Source organism: Salmo salar, chromosome 11 (assembly GCF_965601325.2).
Source record: "Salmo salar chromosome 11, fSalSal1, whole genome shotgun sequence".
Classification (NCBI taxonomy): domain Eukaryota; kingdom Metazoa; phylum Chordata; class Actinopteri; order Salmoniformes; family Salmonidae; genus Salmo; species Salmo salar.
In genome coordinates this window covers 85,147,891-85,168,655 of record NC_138301.1, presented here as the reverse complement: position 1 = coordinate 85,168,655, position 20,765 = coordinate 85,147,891, and positions in this window count along the sequence as shown.

The window sequence follows — 20,765 nt, the reverse complement described above, 5'->3', positions numbered from 1 at the left end:
CTAGGGAGTTTTTCCTAGCCACCGTGCTTCTTTCACATGCATTGCTTGCTGTTTGGGGTTTTAGGCTGGGTTTCTGTACAGCACTTTGAGATATCAGCTGATGTACGAAGGGCTATATAAATACATTTGATTTGATTTGAATCATCCATTCACATTTTGACTTAATGGTTGGACCCGTTGTTATGGAAACTTCTGCCTTGAAGGCTAGGTCACTGTGCAATAGCGAGCAGTAGTTTTACCACGGTCTAGCAAGCTAGCTTTTATTGTCAGCTAGTTTGCTGTGGTTTCCAGAAGGTGTTATCAAAGAGGGTATTGTTGCTAATTTGTTAGCTACTCCCTTTTCAAGAATAACTTTCAACTATAAGTTAAGATTCAAATGATCATCATCTGTGAGTGGAACTGTGTTTTTTCTTTCTTTTGTTAGCCATCTCTTTGAAATTAACTTAAGTGTGTGAAACTTTTTAAAGTGGAACTACATTTTAGCAACATGAAATCTTATTACAATTTGTTCATATACACCCCCAGGAAGAATATGACACTTTTTAAAACATTTTCTGAAAAGCGACCACTTAGATATGGCCATTTTCACGTTTTGATAAAATCTTAGAATGTTTGGGAATTACGTATACTAAGACATTTGTAAAAATTCTATAGCAATATAGAGTGGGAAAGTGGCCATGCGTTTGGACAATTATTAGATACTGCAGTAAATAAACCAGAATAAAAGCATCTGTCTTGTCCAGGACCGGAGTCTGCACAAAGCCAATGAGAACTACAGTAGGCCTTTATACAAACAAGCCATATGCCACACAGGCCTGCCATCATTCACTTTGAACTGGACTGTGTGTTTACAGGCAGTTGCAACAGCGTGACTTTAGATCATTAGAACGCATTCGCCAAAACCCACAAAATACACCTGGATGGATTTCTGCAAATATGTAAACACCACAGGAGTCCTCTTACATTTGTAAACTTTACAGTCCTATTGATCAAACAACCATGAAAATGTAGGCTCTCTCTCCCTCAGTTATGCACATAATCAACAACAATATCAACAACTAATGCTAGCCAGAGCAAGACGAGTTAAAATCTAAAGAAGGAACATTAGATAAACACTCTAAACTTTTTCAGCTAGTTGGTTGTCAAAACTGCTCTGATAAACAATGGGGAATTGTAGCCTCCTTGTCCTTCTGCAGCTTGCCTACCAATGCATGCTTGTCCCAACCAAGCACCCAAGCTAAATGGCTAAAGTTGGCTAGCTAACTAGCTAGCTACTTCCAGACACAAATGAGAGAACACCTCACGCTGACCATTTTACTCGCACTAGCAGAGCTGGTTACCTATGCTGTTTACATGTTATCTAGGGCGTTCTTGACTGTTACTTTTTTTGCCTACGTTAACTGACACTTGTCATATTCAGCGGGTGTTGAGTGTTTGTAAATTCATCAGTTGTTCTGTGCTTTGGCACACTCAGATGAGAGTGCTCTGAAATCGGAGTAGATAGCCAGATTAAATTTGTGAACGAAAGAGATATGCTAACTGGATAACAGTTGTTCAAGTTATTGCTAGCTAACCAAATGACATCTGTATCTCTAGCTGTGTGTATCCACCGAAAAAACAATATGAGGGGAAAAAGTCAGTCACTCCCCCTCTCCTCCAATGACATGACATCCTCCTAGCACCTAGCTAATGTTAGCTCTGTGTTTTTATCTTGCTACAGAAATAGATATGCTAGCCTATTAGCCATGTTATGACTGACTTGTGATGATTGCTCTTGCTAGTTTGATTGTATTGACATTCCTAGACTTAGTTACATTTCTGTTTTTCTCCAGCATATTGAGTCATTTAATCTGAAACCGTGCATCCCAAATGGAGGCATCAAACAATGTACCAGGCCAGCTGTGATTTACAACCTGATAGTAATATTTTTTGGACTATCAATAAATGTATTGGTAAATTGTATTAATCATGCATTGAACTGCATCCATCTATTCTGCTAACAATTCCTTAGTGTACGTCATGGAAAGTTGAGTCAACTGTAACATATTTTAAAATTGTCTTATAAAGTTGGTTTTGTAGCATAAACAGGGAATTTGATATTTTTTACTGATATTATGATTGTCTGTTTGTTTCATATCTGCAAAGTAGTTAAAACGCTGTCAGCTCCACTTTAAACTTTAGGTCAATGGTTACTTTGTGTGCTAAATGTGAAATGTTTTTTTTATGTGAAGTTATAGTTGTACATTTTGATTGGGAAATTCTTAATGGTTGTGTTTTTGTATTCTGATGATTGGGCCCTACTGGCTTATTATGTCAGAGTTTATGGACTGCTTGTCCTTTTACGTTCAAATACCTACAGCATTTTCGCACACCTAGGGCTAGATTTGATCAGATCCACATAGCGAACACCCGGTTGTTTCTGCTGTGCCGGAGGTGGCGTTGCGTTAGAGATGTCAAATCCACAAGTGTCTCCCGGCATTATACCTGAAGTGGAAATTGCCATTGGCTGCACAGAGCTGCATTAAGACAAATCCCATGCAGCCTTTTTTACAAGTTAGAACACTGGAATGTGATACAGTTTTTAATCTACACCTCGATAAGGTTGATAGAAATCCTCATTATTTTCTTTAACAATTTGACAGCTCTAATGCAGTTACACCTCCGACACCGCCAAAACACCAGCTATGCGGGTGTCGTCTATTGCGTGTTTACGCTTGATTTGTTTGAATCTAGGTCTTAATGTCAAGTGTCCCTGAGTTAATGACTTTAATTCCGGGCAACTTTTAGCAAAGTGCAGAAATCTATTCTTGCCAATAAATCTGTGTCTGATTTCTGACCTGGTGGCAAAGCAGGAAATTCAGGTTGCTGTCATCTAAGAGGTTATGCGTAAAAAAATCCCAAGTGTGGTTGTGTACCTAGTGTGCCTGTTATGGATAGGGGGCAGTATTTTCACGGCCGGATAAAAAACGTACCCGATAGAATATGCATATAATTAGCTTTGGATAGAAAACACTCCAAAGTTTCTAAAACTGTTTGAATGGTGTCTGTGAGTATAACAGAACTCAAATGGCAGGCCAAAACCTGAGAAGATTGTGTACAGGAAGTACCCTGTCTGACCATTTATTGGCCTTCTTTGTCATCTCTATCCAAAACAAAGGATCTCTGCTGTAACGTGACACTTTCTAAGGCTCCCATAGGCTCTCAGAAGTTCGAGGCATGGTTCATATCAGGCAATGCTTCTTGTGAATCGCAAACTCAAATTTTGTGAGTGCTTTTTATGGGGCAGGGCAGCTCTAACCAAAATCCCCAATCTCATCTCATTGATTCATCTCCAGGTTAGTTGACTCCTGACTCCAATTAGCTTTTGGAGAAGTCATTAGCCTAGTGGTTCACATACCTTTTCCAACCTCCACTGTGAATATTTAAATTCTGTATTCAATATAGACAGGAAAAATACAATTTGTGTGTTATTAGTTTAAGCACACTAGGTTTGTCTATTGTTGTGACTTAGATGAAGATCATAACATTTTATGTTAAATTTATGCAGAAATCCAGGTAATTCCAAAGGGTTCACATACTTTTTCTTGTCACTGTATACTATAAGATTAAATGCAATTGCATGTGAGGCATGCCAAGTTAATTTGCAGGATGGGCCAAAAATGACCCAAGTGTATAGCAAAACACTAATACAGTATCCTATTACTGTAGAAATGTACTGTATAATGACTGTAAAATGTACCACGTAAGTAACAGCAATAGCTAACAGTGTAGTTTCATGTTGAACCACATGGTTTCACATGTGGAATATCACATGATTTCACCCATGAAACATGAAATTTAACATGTAAAATCATGTGATTTTTGGAACTCCACGTGATCACGTTTTCAAATGTGCAATTCCATCCGTTATCGCTGCTCAGGTGAAACATGATCCCATCTGAGATTTGAGGTACATCAATCTTTCTGCTGCCCCACAAAGTCTGCACCGTTCCTCTAAACATTCATTACCTATAATACATTTCTGCACTTAGCAAAAGAGGGCCATCTGCACTGCTATTTTAGTTGTCAGTTATTCAGACTTTTCTTTCATCATTGATTTAATTTACTTATATCAGAAATTTGAGGGTTTTCTGTATAGTTGTCTACTTTTGGTGGGGAACATTATTCTATTTTAATGTTACTACTGAATCACTATACTAAATATAATAGTTTGTCTTGAGTGTATTTTTAACAAAGCTGACATGTACTTTGAAGTCCAACATGTAGGAATACAGGCGAAGTCAGTTCCTTTCACATAGTGTCTTTGAAAAGTATTCAGACCCCTTGACTTCTTTGTAAGGTTACAGGATTTTCTAAAATGTATTAAATAGTTGTTTCCCTCATCAACCTACACAAAATACCCTGTAATGACAAAGCAAAAACAGGTTTTTAGACGTTTTGCTTATTTACAACAAAAAAAATACAAAATTGACATTACATTTAGCATATTCAGACACTTTACGTATTCACACCCTTTACTCAGTACTTTGTTGAAGCACCATTGGCAGCAATTACAGCCTCGAGGCTTCTTAGGTATGACGCTACAAGCTTGGAACACCTGTATTTGGGGAGTTTCTCCCATTCTTCTCTGCAAATCCTCTCAAGCTCTGTCAGGTTGGATGGGAAGCATTGCTGCACAGCTATCTTCAGGTCTCTCCAGAGATGTTCGATCAGGTTTAAGTCCGGGCTCTTGCTGGGCCACTCAAGGACATTCAGAGACTTGTCCCGAAGCCACTCATGCGTTGTCTTGTCTGTGTGCTTAGGGTCGTCCTGTTGGAAGGTGAACCTTTGCCCCCAGTCTGAGGTCCTGAGAGCTCTGGAGCAGGTTTTCATCAAGGATCTCTCTGTACTTTGCTCTGTTCATCTTTGCCTCGATCCTGACTAGTCTCCCTGTCCCTGCTGCTGAAAAATATCCCCAAACCATGATTCTGCTACCACCAGGCTTCACCGTAGGGATGGTCCCAGGTTTCCTCCAGACGTTACGCTTGGCATTCAGGCCAAAGAGTTCAATCTTGGTTTCATCAGACCATAGAATCTTGTTTCTCATGGTCTGAGAGTCTTTAGGTGCCTTTTGGCAAACTCCAAGCGGGCTGTCATGTGCCTTTTACTGAGGAGTGGCTTCCGTCTGACAACTCTACCATAAAGGCCTGATTGGTGGAGTGCTGCAGAGATGGTTGTCCTTCTGGAAGGTTCACCCATCTCCACAGAGGAACTCTAGAGCTCTGTCAGTGACCAACAAACCGATGCCCCAATTGCTCAGTTTGGCTGGGCGGCGAGCTCTAGGAAGAATCTTGGTGGTTCCAAACTTCTACCATTTAAGAATGATGGAGGCCGCTGTGTTCTTGGAGACCTTCAATGCTGCAGAAATGTTTTGGTACCCTTACCCAGATCTGTGCCTCGACACAAACCTGCCTCGGAGCTCCATGGACAATTCCTTCGACCTCATGACTTGGTTTTTGCTCTGACATGCACTGTCAACTGTGGGACCTTATGTAGACAGGTGTGTGCCTTTCCAAATCATGTCCAATCAATTGAATTTACCACAGGTGGACTCCAATCAAGTTGTAGAAACATCTCAAGGATGATCAAAACAGGATGCACCTGAGCTCAATTTCGAGTCTCATAGCAAAGGGTCTGAATACTTATATACATAAGGTATTATGTGTAGATTGCCGAGGATAAAAAAAAAGGCTGTAACGTAACAAAGTGGAACAATTCAAGGGGTCTGAATACTTTCCAAAGGCACTATACATGGTTGTGTAGATGGGAGTTTGGTTGAGTAATAATCACTATATAAATAAACATATGCAATGTATTCAAAGTGTGTCAAATATGTACGTTGAAAACACTGGATGTTAGCAGCACCGTGTGCGTGTATCATAACAAAACAAAAACATTGTTTGCAGGGCCTGTGAAATCTCATGTGAAAGTGTGTGAAAGGTTATGTGATCAGGTGAAAATCCACACGTGAAACTTCATGTGAAATATCGTCTCATGTGAAGTGTTCCAAAATCATGTGATTTCCACGTGAAATCATGTGGTTTTTCCGTTAGGCAAAGGTTGCTGACCCTTGGTGTAACACCTGGTGTATTACCGGCAACTTCGGGAGCTTAACAGCAGAATCTGCGAAGGACAGCAGGAGCAGGAGGAGGACGGTCATGTCGGGAACACTTTTTCTTCTGGTTATGTTGATCTGTGGCTTCCTCTAGAGTCATTTATATGTTTTAACTAATTCATCAAAAAGTGTGCTAAAAGCATCAGACAAGATCAGTGTATATAGTTGATTTTATTAAAGCAAGAATATATATATGGGGAAAATGTAATTTTCCACCAATTGATTGGTCAAAAGAACAGATAACAGATTTTTTTGGTCGGGGACAGCCCTAATGGCCTACATTTTACGTGTACATTTTTTTTACATTTGAGTCATTTAGCAGATGCTCTTATCCAGAGCGACTTACAATAGTGAATGCATACATTTCATCAATTTTTTTCCCGTACTGGTCCCCCGTGGGAATCGAACCCACAACCCTGGCGTTGCAAACACCATGCTCTTCCAACTGAGCCACACGGGACCGAGCCACCTGGGGTCGGCTCATCAGGAAGTCTAGGATCCAGTAGTGCAGGGAGGGGTTCTGACCCAGGACCCTGAGCTTAGTGATGAGCTTGGAGTGCACTATGGTGTTGAAGTCTGAGCTGTAGTCGATGAACAGCATTCTTACATAGGTATTCCTCTTGTCCAGGTGAGATAGGGCAGTGTGCAGTGCAATGGCAATTGCTTCATTCCTGGATCTGTTGGGGCACTATTCAAATTGTGGTGGATCTAGGGTGTCGGCTAAGGTGGAGATGATATGATCCTTAACTAGCCTCTTAAAGCACTTCATGATGAAAGAAGTGAGTGCTATGGGTTATAGTCATTTAGTTCAGTTACCTTCACTTTCTTGGGTACAGGAACAATGGTGGACGTCTTAAAGCAAGTGTGGACAACAGACTGGAATAGGGAGAGATTGAATATGTCCGTAAACACTCCAGCCAGCTGGTCTGCACATGCTCTAAGGACGCAGCTTGGTAGGTCTTAGATGGTTTGTTTTTACACGTCCATGTTCCCAGTCACCTTGCTGTGGTTAAATGTGATGGTTCGTGCTTTCTGTTTTACGCGAATGCTGCCATCTATCCACTGTTTTTGGTTTGGATAAGTTCTAATAATCACAGTAGGAACAACATCCTCTATGCTCTTCCTGATGAACTCAGTCACCGAGTCAGTGTATACGTCGACAGTATTCCCAGAGGCGAGCCACAACATTTCCCAGTCTGTGTCATCAAAACAGTCTTGAAGCATAGATTACAATTGGTCAGACGTTGAATAGTTCCTTACCACAGGTGTTTCCTTTTTAGGTTGTTAATCATGAGACATAACCCTCCACCTCTTCTTTCTTCCTGTCTGCATGATGAATGAAGAACCATGATTTATCCGGAAAACAGAGTATGTGTCTCTGAAAGGAGATCCTCGCCCTTAGCTTGTCTACTTAATTACTTAATTGTTCAGGGACTGAGCAAGTAATATACTCGGAAGTGGTGGATAGTTTGCTCGCCGCCTGAGTCTGACTAGCACCCCACTTCTCCGGCGTATAAGTTTTGGTGTAGCACCCTTACAAAAATGAATTTGTTTCTGCAAACTTCCCGTAAGTTTGTGGAAAATTTGCTGCAAACTAAATAGTGTGTTACTAAATGTTGCCAAAAGTTTGCAAATGTTTGGCACTAGTGGTGAATCTGCGGGAAACTTTTGGCAACAATAATATTTATTGTCACCAGTGTCAAATAGTTCGCCAGAGGTTTTTTTCTGGCAGACAATTCTCTCAAGATACTATTTGAATCCATGGCAAACCCGTGGAAGCAACATTTATTGCCACTAGTGGCAAACAGTTTACCAGAAGCTGTTTCTGGTGAACACATGAGTTCCAAAACCAGTAACCAATCAATGGGATTAGAAACATCTGTTGGAAAATGGAAACCAAGCTATCTAGCTAGCTACAGTACCTACCAAAGTTGTCCTGTGAGTGTCTAACTTATTAATTAAACTTCCTAATACATTTTTACATTTTATTAGCTAAATGATGCATAGTTAGCAATGCCATGTTTTATGGGAAAGAGTGAAACACATGTTGTTACTAGTTTCAATCTGTCAGCGCCACTGACTGACTAACTAGCGCTTAGCTAGCTAACATTAGCTATCATATTTTTGCACAATTCATGCGATAGGTAGCTAGCTAACTAATTATTTGCCTAATCACTTGTATTTTTAGGTGAACACGTTGCTGTTTTTTAATAGCAATATGCATGTCAATATCCTATTGTCAAGGTTCAGTATCATTTTAGCTAGCACAAAAGCTAAGGTAGCTATCTTGCAACAATATGAGTTGATTTGACATTAGAGCAAAACTGTATTGGGAGGATTCGGCAACACCCTGGACATATGTTTGTGGTGCACTCAGTTGTAACACTTTTTATGTTGTTGAAATACATTTGTGTATCGTCTTAAAGATTGATTAGGTAAGTAAATGCATGCATTATTATCATAAATGTAGCCCATGCATACATTCTTTGTAACAATGAGATCTTTCATTGCTTTAAATTAGTAGCTAGCTCATCTTGATCATGTGATGTTAATTCTCTCTTACTGGAAGCAATCAGTTACAAGGAAAAAATACAGATGAAGGCCTTCAATCAAACTGAGGGCCGAGAAATATGTGTGCACCAGACAGGTCAAGGCTTCTTCCATGCATGGCTTTGAGAGGTAAGTTACACTCTAAAATGTTGCGTTGTTTGGATGACCCAATTGCTGGGTTGCAAGCATTGAGTCAATAGTTGGGTTGTTTTCTGTAAATACAGCAAGGTTGGGTTGTTGGGGGCTGTGTTATTAATGTTGAGCTATGTAGAATACCTCACAATCAAATGCCAACTGTATTGTCTCTCAAGAGAATTATCATCGGTTATAGCCACTGCCGTGTATATCCCCCCCTCAAGCTGAGACCACTACTGCCCTCAAAGAACTCAACTGGACTTTATACAAACTGGAAACCACATATCCTGAGGCTGCATTTATTGTAGCTAACAAAGCAAATTGGAGAAAAAGGATTCCGAAGTTCTAACAGCAGTTCTATCAACATATCGACTGTAGCATCCTCAGAGCATGCGCAGACCAGCTGGCTGGTGTGTTTACGGACATATTCAATCTCTCCCTATCCCAATCTGCTGTCCCCACATGCTTCAGGATGCCAACATTGTTCCTGTACCCAAAAAAGCAAAGGTAACTGAACTAAATGACTATCGCCCCGTAGCACTCACTTTTGTTCACATGAAGTGCTTTGAGAGACGAGTCAAGGATAATATCACCTCTACCTTACCTGTCACCCTAGACCCACTTCAATTTGCTTACTGCCCCAATAGATCCATAGACAATGCAATCGCCATCACTCTGCACACTGCCCTATCCCATCTAGACAAGAGAAATACATATGTAAGAATGCTGTTCATTGACTATAGCTCAGCATTCAACATCATAGTACCCCCCCCCCCCCCAGGTGGTGAAAGTAGGAAACAACACCTCCACTTCACTGATCCTCAACACTGGGGCCCCACAAGGGTGCGTGCTCAGTCCCCTCCTGTACTCCCTGTTCACCCATGACTGCGTGGCACGCCTCCAACTCAATCATCAAGTTTGCAGATGACACAACAGTAGTAGGCTTGATTACCAACAATGACGAGACAATGATGAGGGCTCTGGGAGTGCGGTGCAAGGAAAATAACCTCTCACTCAAAGTCAACAAAACAAAGCAGATGATCGTTGACTTCAGGAAACAGCAGAGGGAGCATCCCCCTATCCACATCGACGGGACAGCAGTGGAGAAGGTGGAAAGCTTCAAGATCCTCAGCGTACACATCACTGACAAACTGAAATGGTCAACTCACACAGACAGTGTGGTGAAGAAGGCACAATAGCGCCAGCTTCAACAGAGGGTAGTGGGAACGGCCCTGGGGCCAAGCTTCCTGCCATCCAGGACCTCTATACCAGGCAGTGTCAGAGGAAGGCCCTAAAATTTGACATAGACTCCAGCCACCCTAGTCATAGCCTGTTCTCTCTGCTACTGCACGGCAAGCGGTACCGGAGCGCCAAGTCTAGGTCCAAAAGGCTTTTCAATAGTTTCTACCCACAAGCCATAAGACTCCTGAACAGCTAATCAAATGGCTACCAGGACTTTTTGCATTGCCCCCCCCCCCCACACACTCTTTTACTCTGCTGCTATTCTCTGTTTATTATCTATGCATAGTCACTTTAACTCTACATATTACCTCGACTAACCGGTGCCCCCGCACATTGACTCTGTACCTGTACCCCCTGTATATAGCCTTGCTATTGTTATTTTACTGCTGCTCTTTAATTATTTGTTACTTTATTTTCAATTTTTTTACTTAACATGTATTTTTCTTAAAACTGCATTGTTGGTTAACGGCTTGTAAGTAAGCATTTCACTGTAAGGTCTACTCCTGTTGTATTCGGCACATGTGAAAAATGCTATTTTATTTTATTTGAGGCTGAGGAAATTTGGCTTGTCACCTAAAACCCACACAAACCTTTAGAGATGCACAATCGAGAGCATCCTGTTCAGCTGTATCACCGCTTGGCACGGCAACTGCACCGCCCACAACCGCAGGGCTCTCCAGAGGGTGGTCTGCCCAACGCATCACCGGGGGCAAACTACCTGCCCTCCAGGAGACCTACAGCACCCGATGTCACAGCAAGGCCAAAAAGATCATCAAGGACAACAATCACCTGAGCCACTGCCTGTTCACCCTGCTATCATCCAGAAGGCGTGGTCAGTACAGGTGCATCAAAGCTGGGACCGAGAGCCTGAAAAACACCTCCTATCTCAAGCCATCAGACTGTTAAATAGCCATCACTAGCACATAGACACTGCTGCCTATATACATAGACTTGAAATCACTGGCCACTTTAATAAATGGGACACTCGTCACTTTAATAATGTCAACATATCTTGCGTTTCTCATCTCATGTGTATATACTGTATCCTATACTATTCTACTGTATCTTATTCTATGCTGCTCTGACATTGCTCGTTCATACATTTGTATGTTCTGAATTCCTTTACTAGATTTGTGTGTATTGGGTATATGTTGTGTAATTGTTAGATATTACTGCACTGTCGGAGCAAGAAGCACAAGCATTTTGCTACACCCGCAATAACATCTGCTAAACACGTATATGCGACCAATACAATTTGATTTGATTTAAAGTTGCACAGAATTTTCACATTGTTCAAGTTTGCACTCAGCAGACCTGACATTTGCTCAGTGACATTTTTTTGGTGGGAACATCGCTTGCTTGTATTCTAGTTCAAGTGCAACTATGTGGCTGACAAGTGGAAAACGGCGAATGTTATTTCGACAGACTAACAGTGTTTTGGCTTACTTACTAATGTTAACTTGAGCATTAGCTCAAGCCTTAGCCCCTGCACCACTCCCATTCCCCAGGCGCTCTCATTTGCTGACTTCTGTAACCGTAAAACCCTTGATTCCATGCATGTTAACATTAGAAGCCTCCTCCCTAAGTTTGTTTTAATCACTGCTTTAGCACACTCCGCCATCCCGGATGTCCTAGCCGTGTCTGAATCCTAGCTTAGGAAGGCCACCAAAAATCCTGAAATTTCCATCCCCAACTATGACATTATCCGACAAGATAGAACTGCCACAGGTGGCTTAGTTGCAATCTACTGCAGAGATAGCCTGCAGAGTTATGTCGTACTATCCAGGTCTGTGCCCAAACAATTCGAGCTTCTACTTTTAAAAACCCACCTTTCCAGAAACAAGTCTCTCACCGTTGCCGCTTGTTATAGACCCCCTTCAGACCCAGCTGTGCCTTGGACACCATATGTGAATTAATTGCCCCCCATCTATCTTCAGAGTTCATACTGTTATGTGACTTAAACTGGGACATGCTTAACACCCCGTCCATCCTACAATCTAAACTAGATGCCCTCAATCTCACACAAATGATCAAGAAACCTACCAGGTACAACCCTAAATCCGTAACCATGGGCACCCTCTTAGATATCATCCTGACCAACTTGCCCTCTAAATACACCTCTGCTGTCTTCAACCAGGATCTCAGCCATCACTGCCTCATTGCCTGCATGCGTAATGGGTCCGCGGTCAAACAACCACCCCTCATCACTGTCAAATGCTCCCTAAAACACTTCAGCAAGCAGGCCTTTCTAATCGACCTGGCCCGGGTATCCTGGAAGGACATTGACCTCATCCTGTCAGTAGAGGATGCCTGGTTGCTCTTTAAAAGTGCTTTCCTCACCATCTTAAATAAGCATGCCCCTTCAAAAAAAATTGAACTAAGAACAGATATAGCCCTTGGTTCACCCCAGACTTGACTGCCCTTGACCAGCACAAAAACATCCTGTGGCATTCCGCATTAGCATTGAATAGCCCCTGCGATATGCAATTTTTCAGGGAAGTCAGGAACCAATATACTCAGTCAGTTAGGAAAGCTAAGGCTAGCTTTTTCAAACAGAAATGTGCATCCTGTAGCACTAATTCCAAAAAGTTGTGGGACACTTTAAAGTCCATGGAGAATAAGAGCACCTCTCAGCTGCCCACTGCACTGAGGCTAGGAAACACTGTCACCACCGATAAATCTACTATAATCAATCATTTCAATAAGCATTTTTCTACGGCTGGCATGCTTTCTTCCTGGCTACCCCTCCCCTCTTCAAAGGGGGAGACACTCTAGACCCAAACTGTTATAGACCTATATCTATCCTGCCCTGCCTTTCTAAAATTTTTGAAAGCCAAGTTAACAAACAGATCACCAACCATTTTGAATCCCACCGTACCTTCTCCACTATGCAATCTGGTTTCTTAGCTGGTCATGGGTGCACCTCAGCCATGCTCAAGGTCCTAAACGATATCATGACCACTATTGATAATAGACAGAACTCTGCAGCCGTCTTCATCGACCTGGCCAAGGTTTTCGACTCTGTCAATCACCGCATTCTTATTGGCAGACTCAATAGCATTGGCTTCTCAAATGACATCCTGGTTCACCAACTACTTCACAGAAAGAGTTCAGTGTGTCAAATCGGAGGGCCTGTTGTCCGGACCTCTGGCAGTCTCTATGGGGGTGCCACAGGGTTCAATTCTCAGGCCGACTCTTTTCTCTGTATATCTCAATGATGTCGCTCTTGCTGCTGGTGATTCTCTGATCCACCTCTACGCAGACGACACCATTCTGTGTACATCTGGCCTTTCTTTGGACACTGTGCTTACAAACCTCCAAACAAGCTTCAATGCCATACAACACTCCTTCCGTGACCTCCAGCTGCTTTTAAATGCTAGTGAAACTAAGTGCATGCTCTTCAACCAATTGCTGCCCGCACCTGCCCGCCCGACTAGCATCACTACTCTGGACGCTTCTGACCTAGAATATGTGGACAACTACAAATACCTAGGTGTCTGGTTGGACTGTAAACTCTCCTTCCAGACTCACATTAAGCATCTCCAATCCAAAATTAAATCTAGAATTGGCATCCTATTTCACAACAAAGCCTCCTTCACTCATGCTGCCAAACATACCCTCATAAAACTGACTATCCTACCGATCCTTGACTAAGGCGATGGCATTTACAAAATAGCCTCCAACATTCTACTCAGCAAACTGGATGTAGTCTATCACAGTGCCATCCGTTTTGTCACCAAAGCCCCAAATACTACCAACTACTACGACCTGTATGCTCTCGTTGGCTGGCCCTCACTACATATTCGTCGCCAAACCCACTGTCATCTCAACTCACTGGCCACTATAGCAACACCCACCCGTAGCACGCGCTCCAGCAGGTATATTTCACTAGTCATCCCCAAAGCCAACACTTCCTTTGGCCGCCTTTCCTTCCAGTTCTCTGCTGCCAATGACTGGAACGAATTGCAAAAATCACTGAAGCTGGAGTCGAACATCAGCTGTCAGAGGAGCTTACCTGTACACAGCCAATCTGTAAATAGCAGACCCAACTACCTCATCCCCATATTGTTAATGTTATTTATCCTCTTGCTCTTTTGCACCCCAGTACCTCTACTTGCACATCAGCATCAGCACATCTATCACTCCAGTGTTAATGCTAAATTGTAATTATTTTGCCTCTATGGCCTATTTATTGCCTTACCTCCCAACTCTTCTACATTTGCACACACTGTACATAGATTTTTCTATTGTGTTTTTAACTGTATGTCTGTTTATGTGTAACTCTGTGTTGTTGTTTTTGTCACACTGCTTTGCTTTATCTTGGCCAGGTTGCAGTTGTAAATGAGAACTTGTTCTCAACTGGCCTACCTGGTTAAATAAAGGTGAAATAAAATATTTAAAAAATAAGCTTTCACCAAATTGACAGGAGGTTCATGATTTTTATTTCTGGGGTGGATTATCCCTTTAAATAATATTCTTAAAACATTCTCTCAATGTTACAAAAGTTTTCTTGTGGTTTTTATGGAATTTTTTCTTAACGTTCTCAGAACAATTTGAGGACATGACTTTAAATAGAACCATGAGGAAACCTGTAGGAAATATTATGCTGAAGTACTGAAATTCACACAAAAGAACGTTGTTCCTTAACATTCTATTAACTTTTTGAGAACATTCTCAATGTTAAACCAGTTGGAGAACGGTCCTAGAACATTACCAACATTTTAATGAAATGTAACCATATTTGAACTTTTAGGAAACGTTCAGTTAATGTAATGAAATACCCAAAAAGTATTTTTTTTTGTACATTTCCTTAATAAATGTGCTAAGGATGTTCCAAAGCCAAGCAACTACCCTGCAACATTCACAGAATGTTGTGGGAAGGTTGTATGCAAAATAACCATAGGTCAAATACGCTCTCACCAAGCTCTAAGAAACATATGGTTCTCAGAACGTTGTGTGCTAGCTGGGTGGTAAAAAGCTTGAGCAGCAATTGTAGCCAAAGATAGCTTGAGTTGAGTTGTGTTCATTCCACCAGTTCGCTAAAGGATCTGGGCCTCAAATGATGTTTAATGGTAGTCTGGTGAGAGAACAGGCTGCAGGATCAGTCAGTCTTACTATTGGTCTTAGAGGGCATACCCCCTCCAGTTGTGTCTCTTCTCACCCAAAAACACCTCATCCTGGAGCTGACTCGATGGGCTGCAACACACAGACCTGATGCCACTACTAGCTCTGCATGACAGACAGGCATGTCTGTTCTACACACTGTGTTTCTATCTGGACATTGTGTATGTTCTGTCTGTTTTTCTGGCTTTTATTTTGATTTAAAATATATATATATTGAAAACTATAGAAACTGACTGAAGCCGGTGATAAATTCTGTTCTCGTGTGATCAGACATAAAAGCCTGGTGTTACAAGCGCCATGCTCTACCAACTGAGCTTCAAAGGACCTGTCTGGTGGAGTGATCAAGAGCTGAAATGGTTGTTCTGTCACATGCCTTCCTGCCCAATCGCTGACGGAAGCATAACACCGTTTTTGACACAGGCACACACTCTGAATCACACGGCCTCTGACATGGTGACAGTCACATTTCCAAACACGTGGTTTTCCCGCGAGTACTTCCTTTTCTTTGTTTAAAGTAACATTTCATCAGGTAAAAACTGCACTGATTTCTATCAGTTTATTCACAGTGGATACTTTTATTAGTGGTAGAATATGAAGTCAAGAGGCCGTCTGTCTGCCCTCTTATTGCTCAGTCAGACTTAAACTGAATTCTAATTATAACTTAATTAGATCTACAAAAAAACATTCCTTTCCTAAACAGCTAAATTCTGTTCCAGATTCCAGAAAACGTGCACTGGTTTTTGATTGTATAGTATTTATCCGTTGATGGTATTTATATTATTTGACCAGTATAGTGATTTTATTTTGTGTTGATATGACATCCTGGTATTTCAAGTACAGTATACTAAAGTATATACAGTACCAGTCAAAAGTTAACACACCTACTCATTCAGTGTTTTTTCTTTATTTGTACTATTTTCTACATTGTAGAATAATAGTGAAGACATCAAAACTATGAAATTACACATATGGAATCATGTAGTAACCAAAAAAGTGTTAAACAAATCAAAATATATTTTATATTTGAGATTCTTTAAAGTAGCCACCCTTTGCCTTGATGACAGCTTTGTGCACTCTTGACAGTATCTCAACCAGCTTCACCTGGAATGCTTTTCCAATAGTCTTGAAGGAGTTCCCACATATGCTGAGCCCTTGTTGGCTGCTTTTCCTTCAATCTGCGGTCCAACTCATCCCAAATCATCTCAATTGGGTTGAGGTCGGGTGACTGTGCAGACCAGGTCATCTGATGCAGCACTCCATCACTCTCCTTGTTGGTCAAATAGCCCTTACACAGCCTGGAGGTATGTTGGGTCATTGTCCTATTGAAAAACAAATGATAGTCCCTCTAAGAGCAAACCAGATGGGATGGCATATCGCTGCATAAGTCTGTGGTAGCAATGCTGGTTAAGTGTGCCTTGAATTCTAAATAAATCACAGACAGTGTCACCAGTAAAGCACCCCCACACCATCACACCTGCTCCTCCATGCTTCACGTTGGGATCCACACATGCAGAGATCATCCATTCACCTACTCTGCATCTCACAAAGACACGGCGGTTGGAACCAAAAATCTCAACATTTTGACTCATCAGACCGAAGGCCAGATTTCCACCGGTCTAATGTCCATTGCTCGTGTTTCTTGGCCCAAGCAAGTCTCCTTTAGTAGTGGTTTCTTTGCAGAAATTCGACCATGAAGGCCTGATTCACGCAGTCTCCTCTGAACAATTGATGTTGAGATGTGTCTGTTACTTGAACTCTGTGAAGCATTTATTTGGGCTGCAATTTCTGAGGCAGGTAACTCTAATGAACTTATCCTATGCAGCAGAGGTAACTCTGGGTCTTCCTTTCCTGTGGCGGTCCTCATGAGAACCAGTTTCATAATTTCCTGTGGCGCTTTATGGTTTTTGTGACTCCACTTGAAGAAATGTTCAAAGTTCTTGAAATTTTCCAGATTGACTGACCTTCATTCCTACTCACTATGCTTACTAAGCAGAATGCCTTATCCCTCTGCCCCATACTTAATTTTCTTTCATTTCACTAACGGGAACACCAATGTGAAAAAGATGGCGCTGGAGAAGAAGGCTGAAGTTTTACGTGTTCCTATCCAATTGTGTTTTTTTGTTTTTTCTTTGCATTGTTTGTAACTTGTTTTTTAACTTATTTTGTACATAATTTTGCTGCTACCGTCTCTTATCACAGAAAATAACTTCTGGACATGTTAACTGCAATTACTCACCACGAACTGGCAGAATCCTTTTTTTCCATTAACGAGTCCGACGAAACCGACATGAATGACATACTGCTTTCTCGGGAACAAGCCCAGATCCCCATCATTTGCGTGAAGAGAAGGCGGAGAAAAAGGGTCCGGAGGGTGGGCTGCCCTCTGAGAATTTGTAGGGAATCGTATAAACTGCCTTCCATTCTCCTAGCAAACGTGCCATCTTTGTAAATAAAATCGATGACCTACGCAGAAGATTAAACTACCAACGGGACATTCAAAACTGTAATATCTTATGCTTCACAGAGTCGTGGCTGAACAACGACATTATCAACATACAGCTGGCTGGTTATACGCTGTATCAGCAGGATAGAACAGCGGCGTCTGGTAAGACAAGAGGCGGCGGACTATGTATTTTTTGTAAATAACAGCTGGTGCATGATATCTAAGGAAGTCTTAAGGTTTTGCTCGCCTGAGGTAGAGTATCTCATGATAAGCTGTAGACCACACAATCTACCTAAAGAGTTTTCATCTGTATTTTTCGTAGCTGTCTACATACCACCACAGACTGATGCTGGCACTAAGACCGCACTCAATGAGCAGTATTCTGCCATAAGCAAACAGGAAAACGCACACCCAGAGGAAACGCTCCTAAGGAAAAAAAAACTCTGGACCACCTTTACTCCACACACAGAGATGCTGTAACGACCGTCGTTGAAGAGAGTAGACCAAGGCGCAGCGTGGTTAGTGCTCATCATGAATTTATTAAAGATAGAACACTTAAACAAAAAAAAACAAGAAACCGACAGCCAAACAGTTCTGTCAGGTGCAAAACACTAAACCGAAATGAACTACCCACAAACCCGAAAGGAAAACAGGCTGCCTAAGTATGACTCCCAATCAGCGACAACGATGTACAGCTGTCCCTGATTGAGAGCCATACCAGGCCAAAACAAAGAAATACAAAGCATAGAAAAACGGACATAGAATGCCCACCCAAATCACACCCTGACCAAACCTAAATAGAGACATAAAAAAGGCTCTCTCAGGTCAGGGCGTGACAGATGCATACAAAGCTCTCCCCCGCACTCCATTTGGCAAATCTGACCATAATTCTATCCTCCTGATTCCTGCTTACAAGAAAAAATTAAAGCAGGAAGCACCAGTGACTCGATCCATAAAAAAGTGGTCAGATGAAGCAGATGCTAAGCTATAGGATTGTTTTGCTAGCACAGACTGGAATACGTTCCGTGATTCCTCTGATGGCATTGAGGAGTACACCACATCAGTCATTGGCTTCATCAATAAGTGCATCGATAACTTCGTCCCCACAGTGACCGTGAGTACATACCCAAACCAGAAGCCATGGATTACAGGCAACATCTGCACTGAACTAAAGGCTAGAGCTGCCGCCTTCAAGGAGTGGGACTCTAACCCGGAAGCTTATAAGAAATCTTGCTATGCCCTCCAACGAACCATCAAACAGGTAAAGCGCCAATACAGACCTAAGATCGAATCGTACTAAACCATCTGATGCTCGTCGGATGTGGCAGGGCTTGCAAACATTACAGACTACAAAGGGAAGCACAGCCGAGAGCTGCCAAGTGACACGAGCCTACCAGATGAGCTAAATTACTTCTATGCTCGCTTCGAAGCAAATAACACTGAAACATGCATGAGAGCACCAGCCGTTCCCGGAAGACTGTGATCACGCTCTCCGCAGCCGATGTGAGTAAGACCTTTAAACAGGTCAACATTCACAAGGCCACAGGGCCAGACGGATTACCAGGACATATACTTCGAGCATGCGCTGACCAACTGGCAGGTGTCTTCACTGACATTTTCAACCTCTCCCTGTCAGAGTCTGTAATACCAACATGTTTTAAGCAGACCACCATAGTCCCTGTGCCCAAAAACATTAAGGTAACCTGCCTAAATGACTACCGACCCGTACCACTCACGTCTGTAGCCATGAAGTGCTTTGAAAAGCTGGTCATGGCTCACATCAACACCATTATCCCAGAAACCCGAGATCCTCTCCAATTTGTATACCGCCCTAACAGATCCACAGATGATGCAATCTCTACTGCACTCCACACTGCCTTTTCCCACCTGGACAAAAGGAACACCTATGTGAGAATGCTATTCACTGACTACAGCTCAGCGTTCAACACCAAAGTGCCCTCAAAGCTCATCAATAAGCTAAGGACCCTGGGACTAAACACCTCCCTCTGCAACTGGATCTTGGACTTCCTGACGGGCCACCCCCAGGTGGTAAGGGTAGGTAACAACACATCCACGCTGATCCTCAACACAGTGGCCCCTCAGGGGTGTGTGCACGGTCCCATCCTGTACTCTCTATTCACCCTGGACATATGTTTGTGGTGCACTCAGTTGTAACACTTTTTTTGTTGTTGAAATACATTTGTGTATCGTCTTAAAGATTGATTAGGTAAGTAAATGCATGCATTATTATCATAAATGTAGCCCATGCATACATTCTTTGTAACAATGAGATCTTTCATTGCTTTAAATTAGTAGCTAGCTCATCTTGATCATGTGATGTTAATTCTCTCTTACTGGAAGCAATCAGTTACAAGGAAAAAATACAGATGAAGGCCTTCAATCAAACTGAGGGCCGAGAAATATGTGTGCACCAGACAGGTCAAGGCTTCTTCCATGCATGGCTTTGAGAGGTAAGTTACACTCTAAAATGTTGCGTTGTTTGGATGACCCAATTGCTGGGTTGCAAGCATTGAGTCAATAGTTGGGTTGTTTTCTGTAAATACAGCAAGGTTGGGTTGTTGGGGGCTGTGTTATTAATGTTGAGCTATGTAGAATACCTCACAATCAAATGCCAACTGTATTGTCTCTCAAGAGAATTCTCATCGGTTATAGCCACGGCCGTGTATATCCCCCCCTCAAGCTGAGACCACTACTGCCCTCAAAGAACTCAACTGGACTTTATACAAACTGGAAACCACATATCCTGAGGCTGCATTTATTGTAGCTAACAAAGCAAATTGGAGAAAAAGGATTCCGAAGTTCTAACAGCAGTTCTATCAACATATCGACTGTAGCATCCTCAGAGCATGCGCAGACCAGCTGGCTGGTGTGTTTACGGACATATTCAATCTCTCCCTATCCCAATCTGCTGTCCCCACATGCTTCAGGATGCCAACATTGTTCATGTACCCAAAAAAGCAAAGGTAACTGAACTAAATGACTATCGCCCCGTAGCAATCACTTTTGTCATCATGAAGTGCTTTGAGAGACGAGTCAAGGATAATATCACCTCTACCTTACCTGTCACCCTAGACCCACTTCAATTTGCTTACTGCC